Source organism: Chiroxiphia lanceolata, chromosome 5, assembly GCF_009829145.1.
Source record: "Chiroxiphia lanceolata isolate bChiLan1 chromosome 5, bChiLan1.pri, whole genome shotgun sequence".
Lineage (NCBI taxonomy): Eukaryota > Metazoa > Chordata > Aves > Passeriformes > Pipridae > Chiroxiphia > Chiroxiphia lanceolata.
Window position 1 is genome coordinate 21739190 of NC_045641.1, and position 16386 is coordinate 21755575.

At 37.2% G+C, this 16386-nt stretch overlaps 1 protein-coding gene across 1 annotated transcript in view; it reads left to right on the plus strand.

Annotated features, from left to right (window-relative positions):
* Nucleotides 1–13411: 13411 nt before the first annotated feature.
* Nucleotides 13412–16386, plus strand: part of POT1 (protection of telomeres 1) — a 65748-nt gene continuing 62773 nt past the window's right edge. Inside the window, 2 exon segments of the mRNA XM_032688152.1 lie at nucleotides 13412–13742; nucleotides 14471–14556. The gene's annotated coding sequence lies outside the window, so the exon portion shown is untranslated.

Below are 16386 nucleotides of genomic sequence, written 5' to 3' on the forward strand. Positions count from 1 at the left end.
TCCCCTTGTCCAGGACATTAACAAAAATGGATTGGGTGAAAATGTATCCACTGCTATGTCACCAACTAGCAACTTTGCCCTGATGACCACAACCCTTTGAGACCAACTCTTCAGCCAGCCTTTAATCTACTTCACTATCCACTTATATCACCTGTACTTAACAATTTTGTTCTCAGAGACAAGCTGCTTTAAGAAATGACCAGTAGCTTTACTAAAGTTGAGATAAACAGCTCTCCCCTAATCCTCCAAGCCAATCATCTGTCACAACCAGCCAGGACAGGGTTAATTTTTGCAGTAGCTAGAAGGGGACATAGCCAGGACACAGAGGTTTTTCTATACCACCTCATGTCATTGCCAGGGGCGGGGGGAAAGAGTCCCTGTCTGGTCAGGTAGCATAGTGGTGGTCAGGTATTTTCGGGCTCTGCATGGTGAGTACTCAAATGTGAATTGTTTGCCTTTTTGTACACTCTGTTGTTAATATTGTTGCTGTTACTGTTCATTTTCTTATTGCATTGCTGTTTGTGGTAAATTGCTTTTATCTCAGCCCGTGGTCTTTACCTTTTGTGCCTCCAGTTCTCCTGTCCAGCCCACCACAGGGGGAAGGGGAGGGGAAGGGGGAGTGAGGAAGCAGTGCATGGTTTGGGGTATTTCAGTTGGAACACTAAACTGGGGAATACCATTCCTAAACCATGACAAAGGATTACATAGTCTGTGGGTGTGTAGGGATTGGGACCGTGAGTTCTTAGCATTCTGTAATAGACAAAAACATTGAACCTTTATCATCTAAATTTCTCCAGTTTCTTACAGATCACCACAAGTACCACAAAAATCCCCACTAGTCAGTATACCTATGATTATTGAAGAAAAAAAAATAAAGAATAAATAAATAATAAATCTCAAGCTATTACAAATTTTCAGCAATCAGTAATACAGTATCAACCAGTGGTATGGCACCAACCACAAATGGTAACAAGCAATAATGCAGCCGTATAGCAACAATTAAATGTATAGCAATATCAATATGGTAGCAATGACTAATAACGGAAACAACAAACCAGGTGTATACTGTTACACATTACTAGAAATATCATTAGCAAAGCACGCTTATCAGCAATATAACATTCATGTTCACATACTAGTAAAAGATTATATAGATATATGGTAACTGTATCAAGCAAATTATACAGATATCAGAGGGGGGACAAATGATTCCAGAGGGAAAACCAACCATCCCACAGGTGGGAAGGCAAACCAAACCAACTCCAAAAGTGTGACCTCAGAGGGGGACCATCAGAATAACAGAGAGAATCTCACTGAAAAGATGAGTCATGCCCAGACATCCCCTGTGAGACTCCAAGATCTCATATAAAGTTTTTGCACAAAATTCAATTTGTTTAGGAAAGGAAAAATATGTGCAACATGGAAAGTTTTCAGAGAGAGGCTCCATTTTCGGAAAACTTCAATTTTGTATTGTAGAGACATAAAGAGGCATAGGACACCACCTCTTTGAGCAGACAATAAGTGTAGTTAATTTTTATTTTCCACCTGGAACAGGCAACAGATGAGTATGTTTCCTATTCTCTTAGACAAATTTTTCTTTTTCCAGACTGCTTTCCTATTCTTACAGTTAGAAGACAGTGGCAGTTACCGATTCTTAGTTTCTGAGGATGTTTCTCCTCTTTGTGAAAAATTCTGAACAATTTTCAGTAGTATTAAAAAAAAAAAGTATAACTATTACTGCATTGATTTAAAGGAAAGGCATTATGTCATAATCATGACCCCACATGATGTTTCACAAGAGTCACTGACATCTTTTGGCTTTCATTAGAGACTTATAAAATTTAAAAGTCTACCGTAGGGATATTCCTCCTTAGTTATCAATAAATTTAAGAGTTAATTTTAGTCTATTTTATTTCAGAGTTCTTAATTATCTTAGTTTATTCCCTAAGAGAGATTGTATAGATTTACAGTAAGTTATAGATGTCTGGTCAGATAGTAAAATGTCAATTGTATCTTTTATGGGTTTTATAGCCTTCTTTTTTCTTGTCCTGCTCCTTTTCTATCTTGTTTTCCATTTCAGTTCTTCATATCACCTTTCTCTGATTTTCTATGTAGACATGCCTCTGACAGCTAAATAATTCATATAAGGATTGTTCATGACTTACCATAAATATCCATTAATCTCTGAAATGTCACTCTACATAGAGTCCACATCAATCCTCAAATGACTACATGAAACACCTGTTGATATTAGTGGAAGCTGTGCTCTCTCATACATTATCATTTGAGGTAGTACTGGTAAAAATTTCATTTTATCAGTACCACCTGATAAAAGTTTCCAGAACAATCTGATTTCCTGACATCAGTATAAGAAAGGAAGATTTTTAATATTCTCGGTAGTGTGTCATACGTTGTTTTGCAAGAACGTCATATGGGAAGTCACTCTACATTTCAGTGGTTATTAAGTTTAGAGTAAGATTATGATAGTAAACAGACTATTAATCAATGTCTTGCTGTTATCTTGCCTATAGACTTCATGATTGTCATCTCTGAATCTTTTCACCTGTGAGCCAAACTACACTGCCCTTAGAAAATTCTGTAGAAAGTCCTCTCCAAAGAGGCCAGAGGCTCTGACCCACAGCATACAAAAACCCTTGTCTTGTTTTCTTCTTCTAATCCAAAGTATTTCATGAAACTGCTGTTTCACAAAGAACGATGGATGAGAAAAAAGGCAGAGTTAATAAGCAGTGATGGCATTTTCAGACTTTAAGAAGTGTACAAAGTAATTATCTTCAATCACTATTTCAACCTTTTTTTGCTTTTTTATTTAAATCTCTGTTTGTGATTTCTATTATCATTTAGCAAAATACACTAGCTGTGGGATATTTGAATCCTCTTAAATGGTTATTGAATATTTCTCCAATTAAGGTAATAATGTACATTGCTCATGATGATCATTTTTTTAAACCTTGTCCACCACAGTTCATGCCTTTTGACTTTTTTCTCCCCCTTGACTTTTTCTCACAGGTGGAGACTGGCTTCTGTCAGACCAACAGGAAAATGGGCACAATTCACTGAGAAATTGAACTGCTGACCTCGGCAAAGCTTAATTTGCTGCTGTGCTAAAACAACCTCTCATCAGGCTGACCTTATTACTTTGCTGGCCTTCTCTTGCCTTCTGCTAGTTGAAAGCACTCACTGTAAGTGGCCGGTTTTCTCCTTGGGACAACGTGGTGTTAGTTTCTGATAAATTTCCTGCATACTAGAGTAAGAAAACTAATAAATAAGAATAAAATTTGCCCACACTGAGAGAAATTTAGAGTTGGATATCAATACAAATGATGTTGTCTTAGTCAATGACCAGCAATATCTGCTGAATATCCCATAAGTGAGACTAATAGCTAAAAAATACACATTTTATATTTTATTTGTTTAAATTAAAAGCCATGAGGCAGGCTGAGAAGAAAGGAATGATGAAAGCTGATGAGAACATGCAGAACTTCAGATTTCTGATGATTCTATGCAGTTCTCAGAGCGATGATTGGATATGGGTTTTCTGTTTGAAAAAGCAATGTGGATTAAAGTTTCTGTGTTGGTGTGACAAGGTTTTTGTAGTGGGCAGTTGTAGGGGTGGCCTGTCAAGAAGGCCAGTGATTGTCTTGCACTGGACACAGTCAGTTCCAGATGGCTCTGGACCCAAAGATGAAGCTACCACTGAATGTGGTGGTGCCTCTGGGAAAATGTTTTTGAGAAAGGACAGAAACAACTGAAAGAAGAGGAGGGAATGTGGAGAGAATGAGGGAACAGAAATAGGAGGAGGGAATCTAAAGGAAACAGCAGAAACACTGAAGTCAGAGCAGAATATACAGAAGAGGTATTCTATGGCAGAGAATATATTCCCGAAGGTACAGAGCCTGTGAACCAAAGCAGAGGAAAAGAGCAAAGAAAAAGCACCAAAAGGAGCCACTATATCCTGACTGCAAACACCACCCCCCCTCCGCCATTGCCATTCCTCGCCTCATTGAAGGCACTGAGCACCACCTGTGGCCATAACAAGGTGGGAAGTGAGGTGTCTGATGTGAAATCAAGCTTGGGAAAAGGAGTGTTTGTTTTCTCTAAATGTTTAATGTTTTTTCCTTGATTTGCTTTTTGTTTCTTAATACCTGAAAGAGTAATTACATATTTATATTAATTTACAATAAATAATTTCCCCATTTTGAGTCTGTGCTGCCTGCCACAGCAATTGGTAAGTGACCTCCTTGTCTTTATCTCGGCACATGAGCTATCTTGCTTCTGTTCTGTTGGTTCCTCTGTCATGGTGAGGGTGAGGAGAGTGAGAGGCAGCTGGGTGGGTGCTTGGCTACAACTCAGAGTCAACCCCCCACCGACTTTTTTGGTAACTATCTTTTCCATAGTGTTGCTGACCTCATCAGTAGTCCCTATTCTTAAAAAGAAATGAACCTTGTTTAGAAAAATTCACCTGTCTAAACCACAGAGAAGCTAAAACTGCTATCCTCACTGTTGTAGATGCTTCAGAGACAGCTTCACATTTGAGAACACACATTCAGATATGTAGTGTTTGATCAATTGCAATGTTCTGTGAGCAGAATCACACAAAAGATTCACATGAAACTAGCAAAGAAATACTCATATTCACCAAGGTTGAGACAAATGTGATCTACATGACTCTTCCTAATGTGTCTTCTTGGAAAAATGTCCTGCTTTCTTTAAAAATATCAACTTGGACCTTCTCTCTACCATTACAAATAATAACATTAATAAACATATGCAAATAAATTGACCATCTCACTTAAGAAAAGCCTATTTCTATTAGCAAAAGCTGCGAGCTCCAAATTTGGTGTGCTATTATGCTCCTTCACACTTGATTGCTTTCTTAAACATGCAGAAATCAGTATCAGGAATTTGTCTTTATTCAGTGCAAATGCAGCATCCAAGTGCAATTTTTCAAAATAATTAGATGCTTGGTTGAGCACCTAGTTTTAGTCAATTCAGTTGAATGCAATTGTAATTATGATATATCAGAAAACACTGTTTACAACATTTATTCCTTTTTGCTACTAATCAAATTATCAAATAAATTTTAAAATTTTTGAAATCATTAGCACTTCTTAGATTTTTATGTTATCTAAAAGGTGACAATCAAACCAATAACATTAAAACACACAAACCACAAAACTGAACAGTATTGTCAATATACAAAAAGGAACAAAGAATGAATGCAGCATGAAAATGCAACAATAAACAATCAAGTAAGATTGTTTAAAATAAAACTAAATTATAGCTTTTAAGCTCAAATTAACCACATCCAATGAATATATACTGAGTCACAAAAAAGCAACAAATTGTAAATATTTATTTCACAGTCTGTGCATAAATAGATTTTCATCCTAGACTGGTGATTACTTTGAGTTCACATAAACAGTTGAGAACAATGCTGTCTAACTGAGAATAATACAGCTTTAAGAAATGAATAAATTTAAAGTAAGTAAGGATTTCAAGCCAAATCTTAAAGAACTATAGAAAACAGAGCTGAAATGACCTTCAGAAGATATCTTATCCATCCATCCATTTACTCTGAGACAAATTAGCTAGCTAAACTAAACATTTTATTAACCTGGTCCAAAAAAATCCATTCAGTAATGCAGATTTCAGAAAAATTATTCCACATCTCAACTTTTTTTTTTTGTGCCAGAAAGTCTGTCCCATTGTCAAATAAGAATCATTCATTTCAGAATTTAAGCTTATTACTTCTGCTATGGACACATAGAAAAGAAATTATTTCTTCTTTGTTTCTACTGTTTATACACACATGACTCCACATTAGAATAACCTCATCCATCTTTGGTGGCCATGTTTCTTAAGCCTTTCATCATTCGCACTGACATCCTTCACAACCCCTCCAACTGACCTATGTTTTTTTTCAACTTTTAAGACAGTATTATCATACGGGAGGTGTGCTATATTTTAGAGACCATGGCAACAAGACCACTGCCAAAGTTGTAAGAACACACCAGCATATTCTCATAATTCTGCAGGGCCTGAATATCTGCCCTAACACTTCTGTGAAATTGAGCTCATGTAGTATCTCTCAAGAACTCATCAGTCTGTTAAATAAGGTCTTGACACAGCTGAAAAATCCTTATTTCTGCAAAATTCCACATGGCTTTAACTCCCATTGAAGTCTACAAGAATGTAAAACATCAAGCACAACACAACTGCACTCAAAAAAATGTGGCCTGCAACAGATGAAATCACGAGCACTCTTGAGTTATGATGTCCTGGTTCCAGTCAGGACAGGGATAATTTTTGTAGTAGCCAGGAGGGGGCATGGCCTGGACACAAAGGTTATTGTACAACACCTCATGTCATTGCCAGGAGTGAGGAGAAGGGATTCCTCCTGGTAGAGAAAACATAGTGGAGGGAGCGGTCCACAGCTATCTATTATCAGGGGTTCTTTTCCATATGAATAGTTCTTTTCTTGTACCCTCTGTCATTAGTATTGTTGCTGTTACCATTCGTTTCCTTATTTCATTGCTCTTTCCAGTAAATTGTTCTTACCTCAACCCATGATCTTCGCCTCTTGTGCCTTGAATTCTCCTCTGCACACTACCACAGGGGGAGAGACAGAGAGTGGCATGTGGTTTGGAGAGTTTTGGAGGGGGCACTGAAGTGGGAAGTACCATCCTAAACCATGACATAAGCAAAAACTAGAAGAAAAGATGAGTGCAGAATCATCACTAAACTGTTAGATACTATCACAGAGGTCAGAAGTTTTTCCTGTGCTTCCTCCTTGCTCAGTTGCTGAGGGACACTTTTCCATGTTAGTCATGGTCAAAAAACATGGTATATTTTGCCTCAGTTTGATTATTTTGGCTGATTCCAAATGTAAAAAAAATGTTATGTTTACTATGTTTTGGAAAATGCTGTTTCTGTTTCTTTGTAATGGAGAAGCAATCATCTAGCCCAAGAAAATAGAGGAAAATGTTGGAAAAACTGATGACAAACCTCTTCAAAGTTATAAATGTTTTTAAATAAGGTGGTCTGTTATTCACAGTAGAGCAACTTCTGTTCAGTTTTTCATAGAACTCTGAAGCTAAAAAGGTTAAGAGCACTGGATACCCAATACTTTATCTTCAGGGTACTGAAAAGCACTTAAGGCCCTTTGAATTAAAACCTGAATTAAGGATCTCTTAGAAAACATTCAGTTTCAGGACAGGAGGTGAACATGACTGGTGTGCCTAGATAAAGTCATTCTGTTTAAGCCACAGGTCTTTCCCCTCTTTATTTAATTTTGATTTTAACTTAATTTTCCTTTTATCTTACTGAAAGCCAGAATATATAATTAAAAAATACATCAGTGCAAAATGGAATAGAGTATTAAATGTGAAAAAGCAGAAAAAATTTGAATAATCCGACTATAGTCAATGAAGACAGAATTATCATAATTGAGCCCTAAGAGCTAAAGATTTTTCAGGAAAGAGAACAAATGCTCTTTGTGCTTTTGGGGTAATTTATATATCCCCAAAAGTCCATATTTTAATAAATTATAATTAATTTTATGTAGAACAGTTTTCTCCAGGCTGGAGAAGGCAATGATTTCTAGAAAACTGGTACCATCATCACACTAATGAAAGCTAAATCACTTAATAGGAATAGGCTTCCCAGTAACATCCTTCCCAAGTCATCTTTCTGTTTCTTGATGTATTTTTTGGGTTTGAAAGTAAGTATCTCACTACATTATAAAGTAATTTCAGTTCTAATTGTCTCAGTGTATTTTGACTGCAAACTTAGTGGGGTGAAGATGGGGTTTTTGGTCACCCTTACATTGTCAAACACTAAATGTACTTTGGACATTGGACTTTCATTCCACTAAATGATGCCATGATGGCATCTACCAATTTCCACAGGGAGGACGGTGATGTCTGCGATAATAACCACAGTTAGACTTTCATCCCTGAAATGGAAGAACTTGAATTTTCCAAATAAACTGGTTCTTGAAGAATTCTGTTTAAAGAATTCTATTTCCTACAGAAAAAAATCTCAGGGTTTAGTATATATCATAAAAAAGTAATTACTTTATTTAATGAAAATAACAGAACAAGAAACACTTTACTATTTTACAAATAACACACTCTTACAGAAATAATTCCGTTTATCTGTGCTTACACAATCGCACCCTTTAATAAGTTCTTTTAATGACTTTCTTGAAAATATATGCCTGGATTCCTCTCCACTGTTGCCTACAACTGAAGCACACTTAACCAAAATTCACACAAAATTAATAGATATACAAACAAATGCTCCGACATTAAGTACAAGCACTTAAAAGATTAAACATCTCACTTTATTTCTAATTACCTAGTAGTTATGAACATTGTACTTTTCTCACAGAAATATCTTAATACATTCCTGATTTTATTCCTGTGTTTGCAACAAAAGAAAAGATCCCATGCTTCTGATGTGTAGAGGTTTCTTTTCATTATCATGCTCCCAGGATATGAGTCACACTAACACATCAACACTTTGGGAAATTAAATAAATCAGATTTATTTTTTGCAGTAGCCTTCTTAGCCAGTGTAAGCTTATAAGCATCAGTGAAGGAATCACAAAGTTCTATAGATAGTCAGGTAGCTGAGGCTATAGAATAAAGAACAGTATTTCAACATTCTTAAAGCTATTTCACTTAGTATTTCACTTACAATACAGAAAAAACTACTATGCAAAGAGATAATAAATTTCCATCATTATTCAGTTCTACAGATGACTTTTGGGTAGCTGCCTCATTAGAAGATAAAATCCTATTGCTGAGAATATTAGCTAAGAACACAACCACATAGCAAACATACTTAATGAGCGTATTACATTTTGAAAAGAAAAACGTGCCATTCTAAACAAAGAAGCATATTTAATAGCTGCAAACAAAAATCTAATCTGCAGTATCTGTGATGATTCAATAAATATGAAACTCCTGAAACCAATGGAAACACTAACACTGACTTCAAACAGCTTTGGGTCAGCTTCCAAAATTTACACTAACTGCAATAAGTCCATATATTCTACTAATATCTATCTTAATAATGCTCAAAACCCCAGTAAGTTTTGAAGTGGCCAGTAGGCACAAGAACAAATTCTTTATGAGAAACTCCTTGTATCATATATCACCTTCTTTTACAGGAAAACCTGGAGATCTTAACATGTATTTGAGAGTTGCTGAACCACAGAAGTGGAACAAGCAGAGATGTCTCCAGAATCACAATGGTAGAGACTTTCTTCATTCCCTTACCTGCATTCAGTTTCTTGCTTTTCCCTGGATCCTCTCCCACTTCTTTTTCTTATCCCCTACATATAGGAGAAAATTGTCTCCTGCACAAAATGAGTCTTTCTTCACCCACTACCTCATTAGTGAGTTATTTAAAGGTGGCTTCTTCTGATCAGGGAGCCAGTCATGAACCTGCTCTGTGATTGAGCTACTGAAATATCAGCAATAATCTGTGAAAGTGTTCCACTGCTATCATATAACTTGTACAATCTATAATCTATACAATTTTGTCTAATAAAAGATTTATCCTCCTCTGCAAATTTTGCTCCCTATCATAACATACCCATTAAATACTTATTAAATATATGCTCCAATTATTTTTACATCCACATAAGCTATGTCCATGTAAGTGAGTTTCAATCACATAGAACACTAATATAAAACAAATAACAAATACTTACTTTAGTCCTTCATATGTATTTATTTCAAAGTACTCCAATTCTAGCCTCTGTATTTCAGGTTTGCCAGCAGTTACAATAAAAACTTAGGGATCCAACTGTCCTTTACACAAGGAAAATCCTTTAAGCAGAGTACTTTGTAGGGAGAAGCATGCTAGAATCATATGATTTCTTATTGAGTCATTGCATGTGAACTATGCTTATAAAGATGGAATAAGTCAAAATGCATTCCTGGAAATCATCTAGAAAGTGTTAAACATTTATACTGTAATATTGTCAGTAATTTTAATAAATCAGGATTTTTGACTTCTATCAGCCTATCAACTCATAATTTCAGATGTACTGCAAAGGATCTCTGCCTGAATTTGGCTTGTATGCATAAAATTTACTAAAAAATCAAGTGCTATCAACCAAAGCAAAGTTAAAGGAGTAGAAAACAGCTACCTTTAGCTGTGGAGGTATTTGGAAATAGTCTTACAACAGCTCTCAAATGAAACGAAAGTTGATCCTTTTGGGAGCTGCATTATGTAGAATCTGAGTATATACTTCACATTTCACATTGTATCAGCAGCCTGTGAAACGTCTCATGCTGGACTTGGAAAATATTATACAAAGGCAGCTGCTAATGAATCCTATAGGACAATTCCTTTGCTACTATTCAGTAAGATATCAGAGGAAAATAAGGTTGAATAGACAGAATTTTCAATATTGCTGAAGGACTTGACTGTTCCTACAATGTGTGCTTTTCAAAACATACTTGAAAATCTTGCCCAGTACTTTTTTTTTTAAAAAAAAACATGGGCTTGAGACTAGTTTCCAAAACCCCTATCGTTTCCTGCCTCATTAAGAGTACAGTTTTCACAAGCTCCTGTGCCTAGGTATTGATTTAATTTACAAGGCTTCTATTTCTGAAAGCTTTGATTCAATGTGTTATGTTACATATATTTTTGTTGCACTGGGGGAAGTTTTGGTCTTGCTTGAGTGATTGGAAATTTGTTACCATTCTCCATGGGATCCAAATTTCTGTTATATTTGGGGCTTTCGAGAATTCCTAAACTGCTTATGAGTGTGGGTAACTGTTACATGTGGACCTCCTTACAAGTTCCCACTACAAAACAGAAGTTCAAGAAATAAGGCTGTCATGTTATTTATTTACAGACTTTCATTTTGTAATGTAAGCTTTAAACATGATTTATGGAAAGCCACAAAACAAATCAATGTTAAGATCAGAATTCTGATTTTGGGGATTTTTTTTTTGTTTTCTCTGCAGAGGTACTATTTTCTACTATGATATGTATAAATTGCAGCACATTTCAAGATTACTGAAAGTACTATGAAAATATACAGCACACACTTACTGGAACATTAAAAATCACCTCCTGATATAAAGTAATTAATCTAATTCCTCATATTGACTGTAATATTCTCCCAGCAAAACCTGGAAATTTTCTTGAAGAAAAATGAGTAACTGAAGAAGATGACTACCATTATAAAACATTTCTTTAATTAAAAATTAAAGAAAAACAGCTTTCAGGCAAAATTTCTGACAGACTCAATTACTGTTTTGTTGACACATAAAACTGTGATCTTCTTTCATCAAAATTCTGCTTTTCTACATCTTCTTCTTAATTTTTCTCTTTTGATTATATATAGGACAGGACATAAAAAAATTCCAATTCCTCTAGGTTTAGTATTACTTTATAAAATAATTTAATAGTAAATTTAGGAAAAGTAACTGGAAACAAAAGCAACAAAAGATGAGAGAAGTAAGATGAGAAGATCAAGTAACCATTTAAATTACTCTGGAGTGCTACTTGACGTTTCCAAATTATTTTAATTTAATTCACCTATAATGTATAAGCTTTCCATGATTTCACTTCACCATAATTTTAATTGCTAAACAGTTCTTTTACAGATATGAAACCAAGAAACAAAAGAAAAAAGAGAAATGTATCAGTGGGTTAAAGCATAATTCCATCACCTTGCACTCTTTCAAATTATCCAAGTTTTTTACCTAATGACAAGAGGCTCTAAAAATGTTTAATTTCTGAATGCATCCTTCACCACTTTTTCAACTTTTTTTGCTGATAAATTTTTATGATCAAAACTGTTGTTTTTAAAATATAAATTTAAAAATAGACATTGTAAGAGAGGACAGACAACATTCCACCAGAAATGCTCGCTTGGCAGAACTTAACAGGCTAAAAATAAGGTTGATTTCTCAAAACCTTTTGATGGAAACAAAGGACGTGGGCAAGTGATGCCAAACTTCTCAGCCTATATTTTCTGCTGCAGCTGGCTCTTCAGATGTCCAAATCATTACTCCTCCACGTAACCAGGTGTGCTTCAAATCCCAGCTTCATCTGAGCTCTAACTGTGGGCTATTTTTATCATGCCTGTATAACAAGGTCTTAATAGTATTTTTGCTTATAATCAAGCATGCTACATTAATACCCAATGGAAGGTACAGGATTAGAATTTATTGAGAACAGTGATGATCAAAGAAAAGAAGCCTGTTCCAGAAAAGTAAAAGTCAAAAGTCAAAAGTAAAAATGAGTATCAAACATAGATACCCCTCCAGAGGCTTCCTGAACATGGATGGATCCAAGTTCCATTTTTTTAATTGAATTTGAATTCCAAGTGTAACTGTAAAACACTCCAGAGACATAACTAAAACAGTTCCAAAACAGAGAAAGGGTTCTGAAGAAAACAAAGGTAGAGAAAGAAGAAAATTATTTCCAGTGGGACTTTTTTAAAGTCACTAACAGATAAGAAACAAGAAAAGGAGAGCTGTCCCAGATATCCAGGACTGCAGAGATGAGAGAGTGAGCACAGACTGGTATTAGACGTATCTCTGAAGTACTAGAGAGAGTCGAAGTCTCTAAAGGAAGTCTAGCTGTTGCGATGCTGAGCCACAAATGCTCTAACTTTGAATTGGCAAGCACTGCAAATGGGATCTTGGCATGTCTCAACTTGCAGCATCCAAACATCAGCAAGCCTCAGGGTCCCCGTGCCGCTGTCAATGACGAATACTAGTTTCCAAAGCCTGGTCTGATGCCTCCCACCCTTTAAACAGCAGACGCCAGCAAGCAGCAGGGTGTTTTTTCCCCCTCTTTTTTAACATTCTGCACGTGACAGCTCTTAATTGCGCCCGAACCCGGCCTCGGCATCCCCCGGTCCGCGGCACACTCCGTATGGGTCCGGTCCCTGCCGGCACCGAGCACCCCGTTCCACGGAGGCTTCCGGGGCCTTCACCAGCTCGTCGGCAGCTCGAGGAGAGCAGGGGAAAAGCCGTGAGGAGCCACCCGCGGGGCCGGCACCGATCCTGCCAGCGGCTCTGCACCGCCGGGACGGCCCGCGCTCCCCGCCAGGGGCTCAGCGACAGCCCAGTTATACCCCCGCCTTTCCCGCTCCCGCTCCTGTCCCTCTCCCCGCCCCTCTACCTGTTCCTGTCCTTGGCCCCGTTCTTGCCCCAGTCCCTGTCCCTATTCCCGTTCCTGCCCCAGTCCCTGTCCCTGTCCCTATTCCCGTTCCTGCCCCGTCCCTGCCCCTGTCACGGTCCCTGGTGCGCGTGCGTGGGCGCGCGGGGCGGAGGGGGAGGGAGACAGATGCCGCCTGCGCGCATGCGCGCGCCGCCCGAGCACGCGCGGTTTGCGGGCTGCGTGCGGGCGGGCGGAAGTGGCGCGTGGGCCGGGCCGGGCGCTCGGGCGGGCCGGAGGGACGGATCGCTGCGGGCTGGGAGTTTCTTCTCGGGCACCGAGTGCACTGAAAAGGAGTTTCTGTTGTTAATACGTCTGTGCTAATACGTCTGAGGTCTTGGTTTTAAAGATCTCGGCTTCTTGCAGCTGACCGTTTGACTCTCTGAAGCAGTTAGCTCATATCCCGAGAGGATCCGCAGTGTAGTCCAGGCGGCCCGAGGTCTCTCTATTTTCCAGTGGGTTACTGCTTTCTAGAGCTTGAAATACTGTTGAGATAATGACTGTGTAAGAATCCACTTTCCTCAGGTAACGTTTGATTATGACCTCTTTTGCATAATGTCGGATTAGTAAATTTTAATCTGAACTAAAGACGATTTTGGTTTGATTTTTTTTTGGTCTGTTTGCTTTGGTTTGGGGGTTGTGGGTTGGTTTTTTGGTTTATTTGTTTGTTTTGGTGATTTGTTTTTTGGGTGTTTTTTTTTTTGGAGAATTCTAGTTGTACTCTAGTGAAAGTACTCTAGTGCCAGCTGTGTTATGAATAGTAAGAATAGGCTAGGACTTATTTCCCGAATAAGTGCCTGGGGTTTTGCAGCAAGAGCAAGCTGAAGCCTTGCAGCTAAGGAAATCAGATGTCATACTGCTAACTTGGTTTCTCCGATTTTAGTTAGCTGACAGTTCTTATTTTCTCCTCATGATAATTCTCAAGGAAATCATAAGTTACAAGATGAGACTCTTACGGAAATTCAGGTTGCACATTTTGTTCATTTAGGGCCCTCTTGATTTCACTAAGACTGCTGTCTGACAAAAGATTTCTTTTGTTGACTGCAGGTTGAGTTTAAGGTAGTTCTGTGTTGTCAACTCTGTTCAAGGTGTAAATATTCATTTTTATGGGAAAATTTTGCATAAACTATAGTAAGAGTGTATGACTGTCCACACGTGTGTGCTTTTAAAATGACACATTACCTACATTGTAATTTTTTTGACTTTTGTACAGTTAGTTTGGGTATTGCACTGACTTGTATTTGTATTTACAGGGGCTTCAGATATCGACCATTGTGACTGACTGCATCAATGAGATGCTGATGCTCGTGGCTGTTCCTTCATTCTTCACAAAACTGTGGTGAGGTTTCCTCCAGAAGTCCACACAATCATGTGGTTTATTCTTAAATTTGGAAAATGAGTTTATGTGTCCTCTACAAGTAGCATGTGCTTTGACAGATGAGGAATCTCCTCATGCCTTTGACTACTACAGTGTCCTTTTCCCAAAAAGGCATTAATCCTCTTTATGTCATTTTTGTGTATAACTGAAGTATTTCTTATTTGCAGAGAGGGGCCTAAACTTTTCAATTTACCTCTCACTTCTTGTGTTTTCTTTGCTTTTGTGCTCCAAAGCTAATTTCTCATTAGTTCTTGAGTAAAAGTAGTGCTCTAGAGGAGACTACAGAGGAACAGTCTGTTTCTTGTAGTGAGAACTAGAGTCAGGACTCAGTGGTGTATATCTTTGTCTCCAACAAAGGCTTAAATGCTAGGTGGATCTGAGTAATCCAGGCAGAGAGATGTTAATTACTTGCTATTCTGTGGATTAGATTGATGTATTATGATGATATACCATAAGAGAAGAACAGAACTAACGTTGACTTCTTCCTCAAATAGATTAATTCTGGAGTCAAGGTAGAGAATATTAATATGCTTATTTTTCAGTTTTGTTTTTTGCAGCATTAAGTGCTTGCAGTTTTTTACAGTGGAATTGTGTTGTCTATGATATTTATATTTGATTTTTTGCAGTATGAACTAAAAGTGGTAAAGCTTATCTTGCATCTTATTTATAATTTAGGATGCTAATAGGGACTCTTTTTTTTTTCTTTTAAGTGTGTCTTGATGAATTTTACTGAAGAAAACAGCAGAATTACAGTGTTTTAAAGAACTGGACTTGGAAGACATATGTCTTCAAATATATGAAATCTATGATGGGACATCATTCCATAACTAGTGAAATGACTTCTCTTCCTATTTGTTATAATCTGTTAGTTCAGTTAATCTTCACTGAATCGTAGTGATTCTCCTTGCTCAAAAAAATTCTGCAGCTTCTCTATTCAGAATGTACTTGGAACGATTCCTGGTTCTGACAGGAGGTCAGCTTGATCCATCTGTCATGGCTAATAAAGTGTTTTTCACTGCTAGAATGTTCTGTTTGCTTTAGACAATTATAAGGCATGTTGGTACCTTTAGTTTAACATTGTCCTTTTATGACAATGTCTTTGTATACTGAGCTTACTACCTACAGGTTTTTGTACTGAATTGTTTTAGAAACTTTGTACTGCTTTACTATGTTAATTGCCATACAAAATTTGGCTATTTCATGTTGCATAGAGAATCATGGAGGAAGGAGTGAAACAGTGATGAATCGTCTTGATGATAAGAACATATTAGCTTTTTCCATGTAGCTTAGTTTTCTTTTGTTCCTGTCTTTCAGTTATGCTGCACTGGTGTTGATGTCAACAGTTCTGTAGTGTTTGTGGCTGTGTGGTGTTAACTTCACTTGCAACTGTAGCTTTTGGTTTATTAATGATTTTTAGTGTGCACTGAAGGGTGGTATAACAAATTTTGAGAGTTTAGATTCTGATGTTTTTCCAAACATAATTTAAGATTTTTTTTAATTAAAGTGAAAGTTAAAAAAGCCTAGAGGAAAAAGAAGGCTTACACATAAAGACTTAAATGGTCAAGTTCTTCCTACCATTCTGTTTTGCAGTGCAAGGCTCGAAAATTGCAGTCTTTAAAAGCCATTGTCTGATTCTATAAGTGCATAGATCTTTGTGTTTATGCTTGAGTTTTAAGCACTGAAGTTACCAGGCTCTCAGAGCATGTATCTGGGCTGTGCTGGACCTAAAAGGAAATGCTGGTGGTTTTTTTTTTTTTCTTTCTGTGGGAACTGATGAAAAGATTGTGAACC